Here is a 14605-nt window from a genome sequence, read left to right on the forward strand (position 1 = left end):
GGGTATGTTCTAGTTTCATTGATTTGCATGCAGCTGTCCAGGCTTCCCAGCAATACTTGCTGAAAAGACTGTCTTTTTCCCATTTAATGTCCTTGCCTCCTTTGTCAAAGATTAATTGACCATAGGTGTCTGGGTTTATTTCTGGGTTCTCTATTCTGTTCCATTGGTCTGTATGTCTATTTTGGTACCAGTACCACACTGTTCTGATGACTGTGGTTTTGTAACATTGCCTGAAGTCTGGGAGAGTGATGCCTTCTGCTTGGTTTTTGTTCTTCAGAATTGCTTTGGCAATTCTGGGTCTTTTGTGGTTCCATATAAACTTTTGGGTTGTTTGTTCTAGTTCTGTGAAAAATGTCATGGGTAAGTTGATAGGGATTGCATTGAACCTGTAGATAGCTTTGAGTAGCATGGACATTTTTACAATATTATTTTTTTGAACCCAGGAGCATGGAATATTTTCCATTTCTTTGAATCCTCTTTAATTTCCTTGGTGAATGTTTTATAGTTCTCAGCATATAAGTCTTTCACGTCCTTGGTCAGTTTTATTCCCAGGTATTTGATTTTTTGGGGTGCAATTTTAAAAAGTATTTTTTAATTCCTTTTCTAATATTTCTTTGTTAGTATAAAGATACATGACTGATTTCTGAATGTTAATCTTATATCCTGCTACTTTGCTGAATTTGTTGATCAGTGAAAGTTGTTTTTGTGTTGAGTCCTTAGGGTTTTCTTTTTTCTTTTATAATGATTTTTATTTTTTCCATTATAGCTGGTTTACATATTTTCTACTGTACAGCAAGGTGACCCAGTTACACATACATGTATACATTCTTTTTTCTCACATTATCATGCTCCATCACAAGTTACCAGACATAGTTCCCAGTGCTCTACAGCAGGATCTCTTTGCTTATCCATTCCAAAGGCAATAGTTTACATCTATTAACCCCAAATTCCTAATCCATCCCACTCCCTCCCCCTTGGCAACCACAGGTCTATTCTGCAAGTCCATGATTTTCTCCTGTGGGAAGTTTCATTTGTGACGTATATTCCAGATATATAGTAGCCTGTCATCTGCATACAGTAACAGTTTTACCTCTTCTTTTCCAGTTTGGATACCTTTTATTTCTTTTGTTTGTATGATTGCTGTGGCTAGGAAGTTGTGATATATTTTGGAAACCAAGCCCTTGTTGGTGGCATCATTTGCAACTATTTTCTCCCACTGCATAAGTCATCTTTTCATTTTTCTTATGGTTTCCTCAAAACATATTCAAGTAAAAATATCTCCAAGAGTCCCCCAGTGGCTGGCAGCTCCAGAGGCAATTAGTCACATGCCCGCTTCCCCTAGATGGTAGCCACTAAAGACAATTTGGGAGAAGTGGCCACAGGGAATGGGTGGCAGCTCCACCTAGGGATTCCTGAGGTTTGTTTTGGTGGAAGATGTAGATTTCTTCATGAAACAGCCTGGTAATGAGAATCCAATTACAGCACTAAAGAAGCTGGATGAACAGTACCAGAAGAAGTATAAATTTATGAAATTCAAACCTGCTCAAAAGCAAAGGAGGATAAAAGGTCATATTCCTGAAATAAAGCAGACTTTAGAACTTCTAAAATAGATGCAGAGATAAAAAAAGAGAGTCCATCAATTCACTGGAGACCAGATTCTTACTGGCAGATGAACTGTATTGCAAAGCTTCAGTTCCTCCTATCAATAAAGTGTGTCTGTGGTTGGTGGCATTGTTGGAAGAGAATTTATCAATAAGACTGCCACAAAGAATCTTGATTTTCTTGAGGAAGACTGACTTTTTTCAAGATCAATTTACTACCACAGAAGTCAATATGGCCAAGGTTTATAATTGGGGTGTTAAAAGAAGAAACGAAGATGATTCTACCAGGAACAAAGCATAATGCTGGCAATTAAAAATATGGTTCAATTTTCTAAACATGTTATTTTAAATACCCCAGCTTATCCTTAAAGGTTGACATAACTTTATTTTTAACAGCCAAAATGATAATTAAAACTTTATAAAAGAGTTTCAAAAATATGTTTCTAAGAGAAGACTAGGGAAAATATTTTGTATGTGGATATAAAAGTCTGAATTAAATTATATTTCCCCATAGTAACTGTAATGAAACTAATTGTTACAGTGATTTTGGGGAGGGATTGTCTTATAATGACCAATATAATTCTTCCCTTACAATATATGTAACAATAATAAAAAAGTACTTATAGCCTATGATGTTAGAATTTTTGCTTAGAGATGTTTTTCAGTTGGAGGATATCTTTTGTGATGTATTTTTAATATATAAATAAAAGACAAATCAATGCAAATTGTAATGAGCTTTTATGTATCAGAAATTTCATAGCAAAATTTTCCAAATTAAAAGGATTTTCCCCCATTTTCTGTTGATATTTTAATAAAGTAGTGGTGGTATCATCTATGTAACTTGAATCAGGATACACAGGTATGCTGGAGAGTGATTCACTAGGTTTTTGAATCTACGGAAATTTTGACATATTCTGTACATATGAGGAACTAGGTTTTTTAAAGTACAAGTTATACACAGGGAATCAGAATAATATTAATTTAGTTTGCACCAGTTTATGACTCAGTAACTTAAATGGAAAAGTAATTCAAATATAATTTTCTGTATGTAGATCTATTTATAATACGATGCTCAGCTATTCACCTTCTCTGAAATTTTAATAAGAAAAAAAATGTCTATGATAAACTTAAGGATTTTTGTTAAATATAAAATTTTTGGGGGGCTTTTTTGTTTTGCAAAATGTCTTATTAAGGATGAGAGTAGATTATCAAATTTTAACATTGGCATTTCTAAAGTTAAGTTACTACAAATAGATTAATAGACAAAATGGGAATTATTTAAATATAGATATCTTCTAAAATTAAGGAGTATAATTCTGCAATGACTCATGTGATAAGTGAATAGTAAAGCTTGTATCCATGAAAGAATTTGTGCATTGTATAAAAGTTTAGTTATGTTCAGCATCAAGTTAAGTTTTCCTAAATATAAAGTACATGACTAGTGAAAAAAGTTAATGTAAAAAACAGGCTGGGCGTTCCCATCGTGGCACAGTGGAAACAAATCCGACTAGGAACCATGAGGTTGGGGTTTGATCCCTAACTTCGCTCAGTGGGTTAAGGAGCTGGTGTTGCTGTGAGTTCTGGTGTAGATCACAGACGAGACTTGGATCCCTCATTGCTGTGGCTGTGGCATAGGCCAGTGGCTACAGCTCGGATTAGACCCCTAGCCTGAGAACCTCCATTGCTGTGGGTGCAGCCCTCAAAAGACAAAAAAATGAAAATAAAAAAATAAAAAAAGGCTTATACATAATTAATTTCAGAACTAGAAAGATGAGAGATATAGACATTGGGAATAGTTTATCAATGATAAGAAAAATTATCCTTTCATATGAGTTAAGATTCTTATGACTGCAAACAATAGAAATCATTAAAAGCAGCTTAGATGCAATGGGTTTATCATTTTTCATATCAAGGAATATGGGAGAAGCTCGGTTAAAGCATCCATTGATGCTGTGATTTTATAAAGAAACCAGGTATTTCTTCTCATTTCATCCTACCTGCCTGAATGAATTGACTTTTCCTCTTCAACTGGCCCCATCAAAGATGGCTTCCATAATTCCAAACATTGTCTTATCACAATGTCCAGAGTTAGAAAGGAATTTCCTTATAGTAAATCCTTTTTAAGTGCAAAGAAAACCTACAGGAAGCCCTCAAACAGATCTGCCTTCATAGATAGAAGGTAGATTCTGTTGGCCAGAATTATGTGACATAACTAAACCAATGATTTAACAGTGCCAGTGAGACAACAATGATGAGTGATTACTCAAGGCTCGCTATCTAAGGCTAAAGAAGAACCACCTTCCCTGAGCTCGTGGCAGAGGAAGAAAGAAGCAGTGGAAAAGTGGGTGTGGGTAAAGTATCTGCTGCAATTTGAGAGGAATCCTGAAAGTGTAGGAATCATGGAACAACCATAAGAACAAAAATAATATGATGCTTTTTCTTTCCTCCATACCTTTCATCTGAAACTCATAACAGTCCTCTGGGACTAAGAGAAAAAGAGAATGTGGTCTGTCCACTCAGAATAAGGGTGTATCATATTGTAGTACTCAATTATGAACTTTTCTAAATGAGCCATATGTTTAACTTTTTTCATTTTCTATTATCCTGATGATGACAATTATTACAATTGTTGAACAATAATTACCATTGAGGCTACAAAGAGCAAAGAGTTTTGTCTGAGGTCCTAAAAATGCAATTCAGGATACACAGGTTTAGGTAAAGCAGAAACAGTGTCCCAGGGAAGGGAAAAAGAGAGGGACTTACAAAGGCAAACCAACGAGGTTGTTAAAATTGTCTTTCAAGAATAATGATTCACTCTGATGCAAAAAGGAAAGGTTTCTTCCTCAGGGACAGGCTGTCATGAGTTATTTAGCAAAAGTGTCCTATAAGGCTCTTGTTATTCTGGAATGTTGTGCAGACATTCTAGATGCCTGCTTTAAGACTGTAGTCAAAGTTTTCTCTTACATTTGGCCTTCAAAGTCCCACTTTTTTCATGGCCTCCTGGATACATTTTAGAGCATTCTCTTAGAGATGCTGACTCCATTGTGATTTTCTTTTCACGCAATCCTAATTGTAGTCAAAGGGCGATCAGATATAATTGCATAAGTCTTGAAAAAGCACACACACAAAAAAACTATTTGATTTTGATTTTTCTCTGATATTTCTAAAAATATATCCTTTATCTCTTTCAGTAGTCCATTGTTCTAAATAGGATGTAAGCATAATAGAAAAAGCCTCATTTTAATAGTTTTGATGGAAATCCATTTTATGTCTTAGTTGATTAAATTGGACAATTAGCTGCATTTTTTACTGTATTATATCAATATTATGTTCTTTCAAAATTAAATGTGCGTAGAATAGAATATTTATTTATTGTTTTATCCCTGCCATCAATTTTAGAAGGTAGAAAATAGTTTATTGTATTAAAATGACCTATAAAAACCAATAATGTACCATTTACTTACAGCAGGTATTCCAAAATCCCAATGGAGGTATATTTGGCCAATTAAACCCCATTTTAGGGAGAGCAAATAGCACCTTGTCTAATATACTTCTAGTTCACACTTAGAAAATCCTCTTAAAAGTCTGGGGAAATAGCAGTGATATGTTTTCAAACATTCTGTATTGACTCAGTGAACAGATTGTGGTAATGTTATCAATTGCTATCTTGGTTATACTCAATTCAAAAACCAGTTTTTGGACCTGTCATGAAGCCTATGATTCATTTGAACATCATACTGTAATATACCTGCAATAATTTGGGGGGCTCTGTTTTTGGTTTTAAATGTTACAGAGTAGAAGAATGTGTTTGGGTTGGTATAGGACCCACAGCTCACTATGCAACCATCCCTCAAGAGAGGTGGAGGGGGAAAACCCCTCCTCTTGGACGAGACCAAGGCACTCTCTTTATAGCCAATAACATCCAACAACAGGCAAGAATTATCCTCCTCAGACTAGTTTGATAGAGAACTGGAATGGGTATTTAAATATTGCCTGTCTGAAACAGGGGGACGTAAAAGCTGAAAGTGCTGTCTTGCATGCCCTCATGAGTGTGTGCTCACACTTAACAAAAATGTGAGTGAGACTAAAAGAGTGTCCCCATTGCATAGAGTTCTCTGTTTTCTGGGTGGATCTGGAGAAGGGGAATTGTGTAGGTGTTGGTATACTTTCCTCCCCACATCACCTCAACTTTTTTCTCCCTATAGTCACAGAACTAGAGCTGCAAATACCAGGACTGGAAGCAGAGTTGATTCCTAAGCAAGAAACTGTAATGTGATTTTAATCTCTGTTTTGCAATTCCTAAGGGCCTGATGGGGCAGGATTTGCTTTTACCCTCATCTGAAAAAGTGGAATTAACAGTGAATTCAGCTATATTTCCTGGTGGTAAAAATAGCCCCCCCCCCCCCCCCGTTGCATTTATGCAAACTTACCCTATGAGAACAGGAGTGGACTGAGGGGAAGGGACTTGCTAGGCTAGTATGGCTGCTTGTGATCTAGACCAGCACAGTGGCTGAAGTGAATATCCTTTCCAAAGGTGGAGAAGTTTGGGTGTAAATGGAAAGAAGGAAAAATAGTAGCTGAAGGTAAGGGAATAAATAACTGGGTTATATTATGTGTTAAAGAGAAAAACCACATGCCTGTAATGGCATTTTGTGCTAATACACAACAGCAAACCTAGATTTAATACCTAACCTAATTGCAATTCCCATTTTCATCAGAAATGTAACAATAACCTATTTGGAATTTTCTGGTCAGCATCAATGAGGTACTCTGTTATTGTGGGCCATATCCATTCCCCAGAGGAAGAAGAGACAACCTACATAAGACTCTCTGTTCACCTCAAAAAGATGTCCTGGCCCCCAAATTATCTTTCTTTTTTTCCTTTTGTTAATAGCTCCCTTGCCCCACCCTTCTTTATATAAAAACATTCAATTCTGCAAACGCCTTCAAGTGCCCTTCTAGTTGCGACATATGTAGAGTGCTGCCCAATTCAATGAACCATTGAATAAAGCCAACTAGATCTTCAAATTTACTTGTTTTTTTTTTTTTAACGTATGTAATGAGGGAAATATAGAATTACATTAATACCTTGAAAGAGAATCAACGTGAGATGATATTTTCTCCTAGCTTGAGTATACTAGATGTCTGAAAGGTGAAGTTGTATATTACTGAGACCACTGCTGATTTTGGAACCTGAATGGAAGCCTGCAAACCCAATATGATGATGAACTGGATAGTTATTAATCATTGAATGAGAGTTTAGTAATGTACCACTGTCTTCTGACTTAAATGATTGTTTAGCTGTAACAGACTGTGTTCTAAGGCTGTGATATTGTTATTTTTAAGAAATACGTGTTTGGTATTCAGAATACAAATCTATGTATTTCCACATATATTTGGTTTTTGTTCATTGTTCCTGGCTAACAGCTGCTAAAACTCCTGTGATAACAGCAATAAAAGTGTCTTTTGTTATGTTATTGAGGTGACTTTTGGAAAGCTCTTAGGGTAAACAGAGGTGGGGGGCTGATGCCAGGAGAAACAAACTTGTGATTGGAGGGTTGGAACTTTTAGGCTTCCACACTGTTGGGGCGAGAAGGCTAAGAGATTGAATTCAGTTGTCAGTGATCAGTGATTTAATCAGTCATGTCCATGTAATGAAGCCTCCATAAAACCCCAAAAGGACAGGGTTTGGAGAGCTTCTAAGTTGGTGGATTCGTGGATGTGCTGGCAAGATGGCTCATCTGGAGAGGACATAGACTTTGCCCTATGGGTCCATTCTATCTGGCTATTCCCATATTACATCTTTTTATAACAAACCATTGATCTAGTAAGTTAAATGTTTCTCTGAGTTCTGTGAGCTACTCTAGCAAATTAATCAAAATCAAGGAATGGGCTTGTGGGAACCTCTGGTTTATAGCCAGCTGGTCAAAAGTACAAGAGACAACTTGGACTTGCAACTGGTATCTGAAGTCCAAAGAAGGAGTTGTGGGAATCTCCACAACCTGTAGTCTGTCAGAGGCAGAGTAACAGCTTGGGCTTGGCAGTAGAGTCTGAAATGGTGGGGAGTTGGAGGAGGCAGTCTTTTATGACAGAACCCTGCACCTGTTAGACCTGATGCTGTATCTAGATAAACAGTGACAGAATGGAGTTGAATTGTAGGACAGCCAGTTGGTGTTGCAGGGAATCACCTGGTGTGGGGAAAAGCTCCACACATTTGTGACCAGAAGTATAAGTGAAGTGTTCTAAGTGGCAATAAAGGAGACACACAGCCAGAACTATGTTTTCCCCTACGCAGAAAGTGAAAAACTTAGTTTTTTCTTTTAAAATACCTAAGGGGAAAAAAAAGATATTTTAGACTATTTCTATTGATTTGTAGTAGCAGAACGCTACTTAAAAGTAAGCTATTTTAAAAAAGGTAAAAGCCATTCAGTATTCATTCTTTATTAATGAGTAGCTTCCTTCCAGGTACCTAGACAGAGTTTGGCATATCACCCCTGTGGGTATATGTCCAAATACCCAAAGACTAAATATTATCATTTAAATTAAGTTTAATAAAGGTAGTTTGACCAAATCTGGGCACTTTGTGGCAGCTGATGACCCTCAAAGTAATTTGCTTATTCCAGTTTATAATGCCATCTCTTAACAATGCCGTAATTCCCTGTCTCCATGAGCTTGATTTTTTAAAGTTTCCACATGTAGGTCATATCATATAATACTTGTCTTTCTCTGACTGACTTATTTCATTTAGCATAATGCCCTAAATTTCCATCCATGTGATTGCAAATGGAAGATTCTCCTACTTTCTCATGGCTAATATTTCATTGAATATGTACCACATCTTTATCCTTTACCTGTTGACAGACACCTAGATTGTTTTCATATCTTGGCTATTTTGAATAATATTGCAAAGAACATGTGGGGGGGGGGTCAAATAGCTCTTCAAGATTTTTTTCCCTTTTTTCCTTTTTTTTTTTTTTTGAGATGCTCCTGTGGCATATAGCTATTTCCAGGCTAGGAGTCAAATCACAGCTATAAGCTACAGACCTACACCATAGCCACAGTAACTGGGGATCCAAGCCACACCCGCAACCTACGCCACAGCTCATGAAAATGCTGGATCCTTAACCCAGTGAGCGAGGCTAAGGATCAAACCCGTGTCCTCATGGATACTAGTTGGGTTCCTTACTGCTCTGCCATCATGTGAACTCCTCTCTTCAAGATCTTGATTTCATTTCCTATGGATATACACCCAGAAGTGAGATTGCTGGATCATATCATAGTTTAATTTTTGAGGAGATTTCATACTCTTTGCCATAGTGGGTGCACCAATTCACATTCCCACCAGCAGTGCATAAGTGTTCTCTTTTCTGCACGTCCTTGCCAATATTTATCTCTTCTTTTTGATAGTATCCATTCTATGAGGTGACATCTCATGATTTGACTGCATTTCCCTAATGATTGGTGATGTTGAACATTTTTTTAATGTACTTTTTGGGTATTTGTATGGAAAAATGTCTATTTTTCAATTGGATTTTGGCTTTTTTTTCTGCTTTTTAGGGCTGCATGTACAGCATGTGGAAGTTCCCAAGCTACAAGTTGAGTCGGAGCTACAGCTGCTGGCCTGCTCCACAGCCTCAGGAACATGGAATCCAAGCCATGTCTGCAACCCACACTGCAGTTCACAGCAATGCTGGATCCTTAATCCACTGAGCAAGACCAGGAATTGAATGCACATCCTCATGGATAATAGTCGGGTTGGTAACCCGCTGAGCTACAATGATAACTCCAGATTTCAATGCCATTTCAATTTTCAATGGGATTGTTTTCGGTATTGCATTTTATGAGGCTTTTATATATTTTAGATATTAATACCTTATCAGATATATAGTTTGAAAATATTTTCTTGCATTCTGTACTTTGCCTTTTCATTTTGTTGTTTCTTTTGCTGCATACAGCTTTTAAGTTTGATATAGTCCCACTTAATTTTTGCTTCTGTTTTGGTGCTTCATATCCAAAATATTATTGCCGAGATTCATGTCGAGGAGCTTCCCCCTGTTTTATTCTAGGAGTTTTATGGTTTCAGGGATATGGTGTAAGTCAGGGGTCCAATTTCATTCTTTTGCATGTGGTTATCTAGTTTTCTCAGCACAATTTATTGAAAAGAATATTCTTTTTCCACTGTGTGTTCTTGGCTCCTGTGTCAAATGTTAATTGTTCTGTTAAACAGAGGCTTGTTTCTGAACTTGTGATTCTGTTCCTTTGGTCTAGGTGTCTATTTTAATGCCTTGACCATACAGATTTTTTTTAATTACTAATTCAATCTCCTTACTCATTATTGGCCTAGTCATATTTTCTATTTCTTTATGATTCAGTCTCAGTAGCTTTGTAGTATTGTTTGAAAACTGTGATGCCTCTAGCTTTGTTCTTCCTTCTCAGGAATGATTTGGCTTTTGGAGTCTTTTGTGGTTTCATAAAAATTTTAGGACTTTTTCTCTCTTTGTGTGAAAAAAAATGTCGTTGGAATTTAGACAAGATTGTGTTCTGTGGATTCAAATAAACGTGAATGGATCCGTGGTTAGTTGAATCCATGGATGAGAATCCCATGGAAAAGGAGGGCCAACTATATGGTGAATAGGATTTTTTCTTTATTCCTTTTTTGTTAGTGTATAAAAACATGAATAGTCTCTGTGTATTGATTTTATATCTGGCAACTTTATTAAATGTATTAATTCTAAAGATGGGATCTTTAGAATTTTCTATACATAAGATCATATCTGCAAACAAAGACAATTTTAATCCTTCCTTTACAATTTTGATGACTTTTATTTATTTCCTGATTGCTCTGCCTAGGATTTCTAGTACTAGTTGAATAGGAGTGGTAAGAATGAGCGCCCTTGCCTTGTACCTGATCTTATAGGAAAAGCTTTCAACATTTTACCATTCAGTATATTAATAGCTATGGACTTGTCATATACAGACTTATCTGTGGGGATGCAGGTTCTATCCTCTGGCCTCACTCAGTAGTTTAAGGAACTTGAGTTGCCATGAGCTGTGGTGTAGGTCACAGACACAGCTTGGATCCTGCATTGCTGTGGCTGTGGTGAAGGCCAGCAGCTGCAGCTCTGATTCAACCCCTAGCCTGGGAATTTCCATATGCTGCAGGTCTGTCCCTAAATAGAAAAAACTTTTTTTTTTTGTATATAGTGATTATATTCAGATGATGATATATTGATCAAAGGGGATTATATTTCCCTATCATGGTATTTCCCCCATCATATACAAATTCTAATAACACCAGATAGTTCATGCATGTAAAAATGATAAAATTGGTCAGTTATTTTTATTATTTCAGTTTACCTTATTTTTCTTATGAAAGGTATATCTGAGTAGACAGAAGAAAAATGCATACGATTTATGCAAAAGCATACATTTTAGCCTTATTTGTACCTACCTTCCCAGCCTCAAGATGATTTTCCTTACTGAATTAGTACCTATTATTATTATTTTATTATTATTAATAATATTATTTTATTAATATAAGGCACTTATTAAATGCATATGCTGCACAAGGCACTCTACATTATCTCATTTAATCTTTCCAGCAACAATTTTCTCCTTTTGTAGATGAAGATATTTATAGGTAAATTAATTCCCCAAAGTAACACAGTAGCAACGGAAGGAACTGGTTTTTGAACCCAGGGCCATCTGATACCAAAACCTGAGCTTCAAGCACTGAACTCTGATCATAAATTACTGCCTCTCATATGGCTTCCAATTCTTACAGTAGAAGGTGTGTTTTGATTTCTCATATGATTTCAAAGGAGATGTAGAACAGATAGTTAGCTCCTCCAAGAAAAAGTAAATAAAATAAAAAGCATGCCAATGTTGTCAACATGATGATTTGTTGCCTCATTCTTTTCACCTTTTATGTTTGTTTTCCTGGAAATTATTAAAATATTTGGGATAAAATTGCATGTGGAGAAAGGCATTATTTTCCTGGTTATAAAGGATGTCATAATTTAGGTTTTATCATTAGCACTTTTGAATTAGCAATTCTATAATAGCCACAGGCAGTTTTTACCTCTTCTAAGTGTGTGTATCATGTAACTGAATCAAACTCTACAGCAAAAAGGAAATAATTTCTATGTTTTAGGTTTTCCTCCTTTTTACTTTAAACAGTTGTAATCTTTGATTGTTTTGATGGAACTCATAATAGTTCAAGGAATTGAAAAGTCATGAACTTCAAATATTGACAAAATTCATGCAAGTTAGATGCTTTCAAAATAATGATTGAAATTATCCCTGTCATTCTATCTTGAGCAATTAAAAAACATATAGAATTTTGGATTATTCCTTCATTGCCCATGTCATTGTAACATTTATCAGATGAAGAATTATTCTGCTTTTGTTTATCCTTCAGAAAGCAATTTACTTGCTTTTGTAAAATGATCTTTCTTTTTTGGGCCATGCCCATGGCATGCAGAATTTCCCAGGCCAGGGATCAAACCCTCGCCACAGCTGTAACCAGAGCCACAGCAGTGACAACACCAGATTCTTAACTCACTGATCCACAAGTGTGCTCCAAACAATCTATTTTCTTAAAAAAAAAAAAAAAGTACAGTATTTACTTAGATGTAAATGTTGTGATACAAATATTGATTTTTCTATTGTAGGTCATTTTTATCACAATATATTTAAAATATGTTATCTCAGAGATATGACTTACTGGTACTAACACTTGGGAGGGCTTTGATTATTAGAAAAATAAACTGCCTTCTAGAAAGTTATACTGTGAAAAAAGTACACAATGGGCATTTATATGATATATGCTTTTATTTGTATAATTTTATTAAATATGTGCATTGAATTTTAGACTTTTATTTGATTTATGGACTTTTAAATCCATCAAGTTTATTTATGAAAAAGGATGGACTCTTATTAGGTTAGTTAAAGTCATTCAATTGTCTAATAGCTGAGTGGAAAACAAAGATGCTTATCAGTCTTGTTTTTTTTTTTTCCTATATTGCTCTGTGCTATCTAAAAGCTGTGGATTAAACTAAAAAATATATTTTCAAGTGAGTAAACTTTGAAGTAAATAAAAAACTGAATTCGATGTTGAGATTACTAAGGAGGCCATATCTAGAACTTTCAACCGCTCTTTGTTATTTCACTTCTAATTCAAGTAGCTAAATAATATTGTGCAAGTTTCTCTAGCTAAATTGGTCCTTATTTTTCTAATCTGTGAATCTGTAAGAGGTTGGATAAAGTGAACTCCATGGTGTCATCTAGTTCCAAAATAAATGAGTTCTATGACTAATCAGCCATACTCTTCATAATTTGGATTCTCCAATAATTTAAACTTCATATGCCTCACATATCACTTCCTCTATAATTTTACCATACCTATCATAGACTTGGATTTTTAAATTTTTGTTTAAATTATCTTCCTGATTTTATTCTTTCTATTCTAATTAATATCATCTGTCATCATTGCATACCAGATCTCTTCGATATTAATCAATAAGGTATTTTAGAAGTGTTGAGAGAGTTGTTATAGTATTAAAGTTTATAATCCTAAAATTTTCTAAATAAGGTCATTAAAAATTACTATCTATTATCATGGTCTTGTCAATAAATAATGAGAACAACAAAAAGTAGGAAACAACTCATAAAATAAAAACAAAAAGTCTAGCTTTTCCTAAGAGCATTTTTGGTGATTTTTTTTTAACATTCCTCTAAAACTGGAAAGGCCTGGAAAGACCTGGACAACTGAAAACGTGGTCTTATTATCAGTAACAAATAGTAAAAATTAAATCCTAGTGCAACAAAGTTTAAGGTTTTAAATTTTTTTTCCTCCTGCTTGCTGTTATGTTTCTTGGAAAGCAGACCATCATTAAGGCTTAAAAACCTTTTCACCTAGAAATTTTTGGTAGAGTGTTACTTTTTGAAATAGATTTCGACCTATAATACTTCAAAATATTTTTAAGGAAAAATGTTTCTAATAAAGCTCTTGAAAATTGTCCCTTCAAGAAGATTATATACCAATTCAATTACTATTACACACCATAAAATTACCTGACTTCATCTGGAAAGTGATAAGCGATACTTGAATTAATATGAAATCCAACTGTAGAGCAAGAGTTGATTTTCGTATCTCTCTTGGTATCTAAGAGAGGGTATGTGTCTATGAATTGCATCTACTCTGTGCAAATTACATCAATGTTCCACTACTCTAAGCTCTTTTGATAAGTGAAAACTTTACATGGAATTCTAGTAATAATTTTTCAAATGATCCTGTTCCTTTTCTGTATCATATTTTAATAAATCATGAGTTGAGAAGTAAACCTGAATTTAATCATTAATCCTAGCAAATACATCAGTGGGTTGTTTATGCATTTATGCATAAATAATTATTTGGGAGCAATTATTCTTAAATTTGTACTTATAAACAGGAAGTAACTTCATAATATTAATGCATGACATAGGCCAACTGCCCAAATGGCATTTTTGAATAATTACACTAATAGAAGACTACATATGGGAATTATACCTCACTTTCTAAACAACCCTTCTTAACAATGCTAGAAATTGCTAATATTAAGAAACTAATCTCTCAGATAAGTCCACTGACATCTAGTACATTATTATAAATAGCAGGACTGGTTTGGATTATTAGCTAATTTATTCCCGTTTCCTCAGATGATAAAGTAGTGGCAAGACTCTACAGATACCTGAATTAAATATGTTCTACTACCTACAGTAGTCATTTTCAATAGTGGAAAATCATCTTCATTAAAACTTATTCTTATTAACCAACTGAAATTAATTTTAAAACATTCAGAAGTCAATATTTTAAAAGAGTAGTAGTGGGGAGAATTTTACATTGTCTTGTTAGAATTATTTTTACATGACTTAAAAAAAATTTAGTCTTTTTCTCAGAGGATGTTAATGTGTATTTTCGAAGCAGACTTAAATTTGTGATTATGAAATATGAAACTCATTCC

At 34.9% G+C, this 14605-nt stretch overlaps 1 pseudogene; it reads left to right on the forward strand.

The window, feature by feature from the left end:
- Positions 1 to 1342: 1342 nt before the first annotated feature.
- Positions 1343 to 1952, forward strand: LOC100514443 (prefoldin subunit 3 pseudogene; annotated as a pseudogene).
- The last annotated feature ends 12653 nt before the right edge of the window (positions 1953 to 14605 follow it).

This window comes from Sus scrofa, chromosome 1 (genome assembly GCF_054392235.1).
Source record: "Sus scrofa isolate SSC_HxYL_T2T_F1_AM1 chromosome 1, Sscrofa_HxYL_maternal_Yorkshire_Landrace_v2.0, whole genome shotgun sequence".
NCBI lineage: Eukaryota > Metazoa > Chordata > Mammalia > Artiodactyla > Suidae > Sus > Sus scrofa.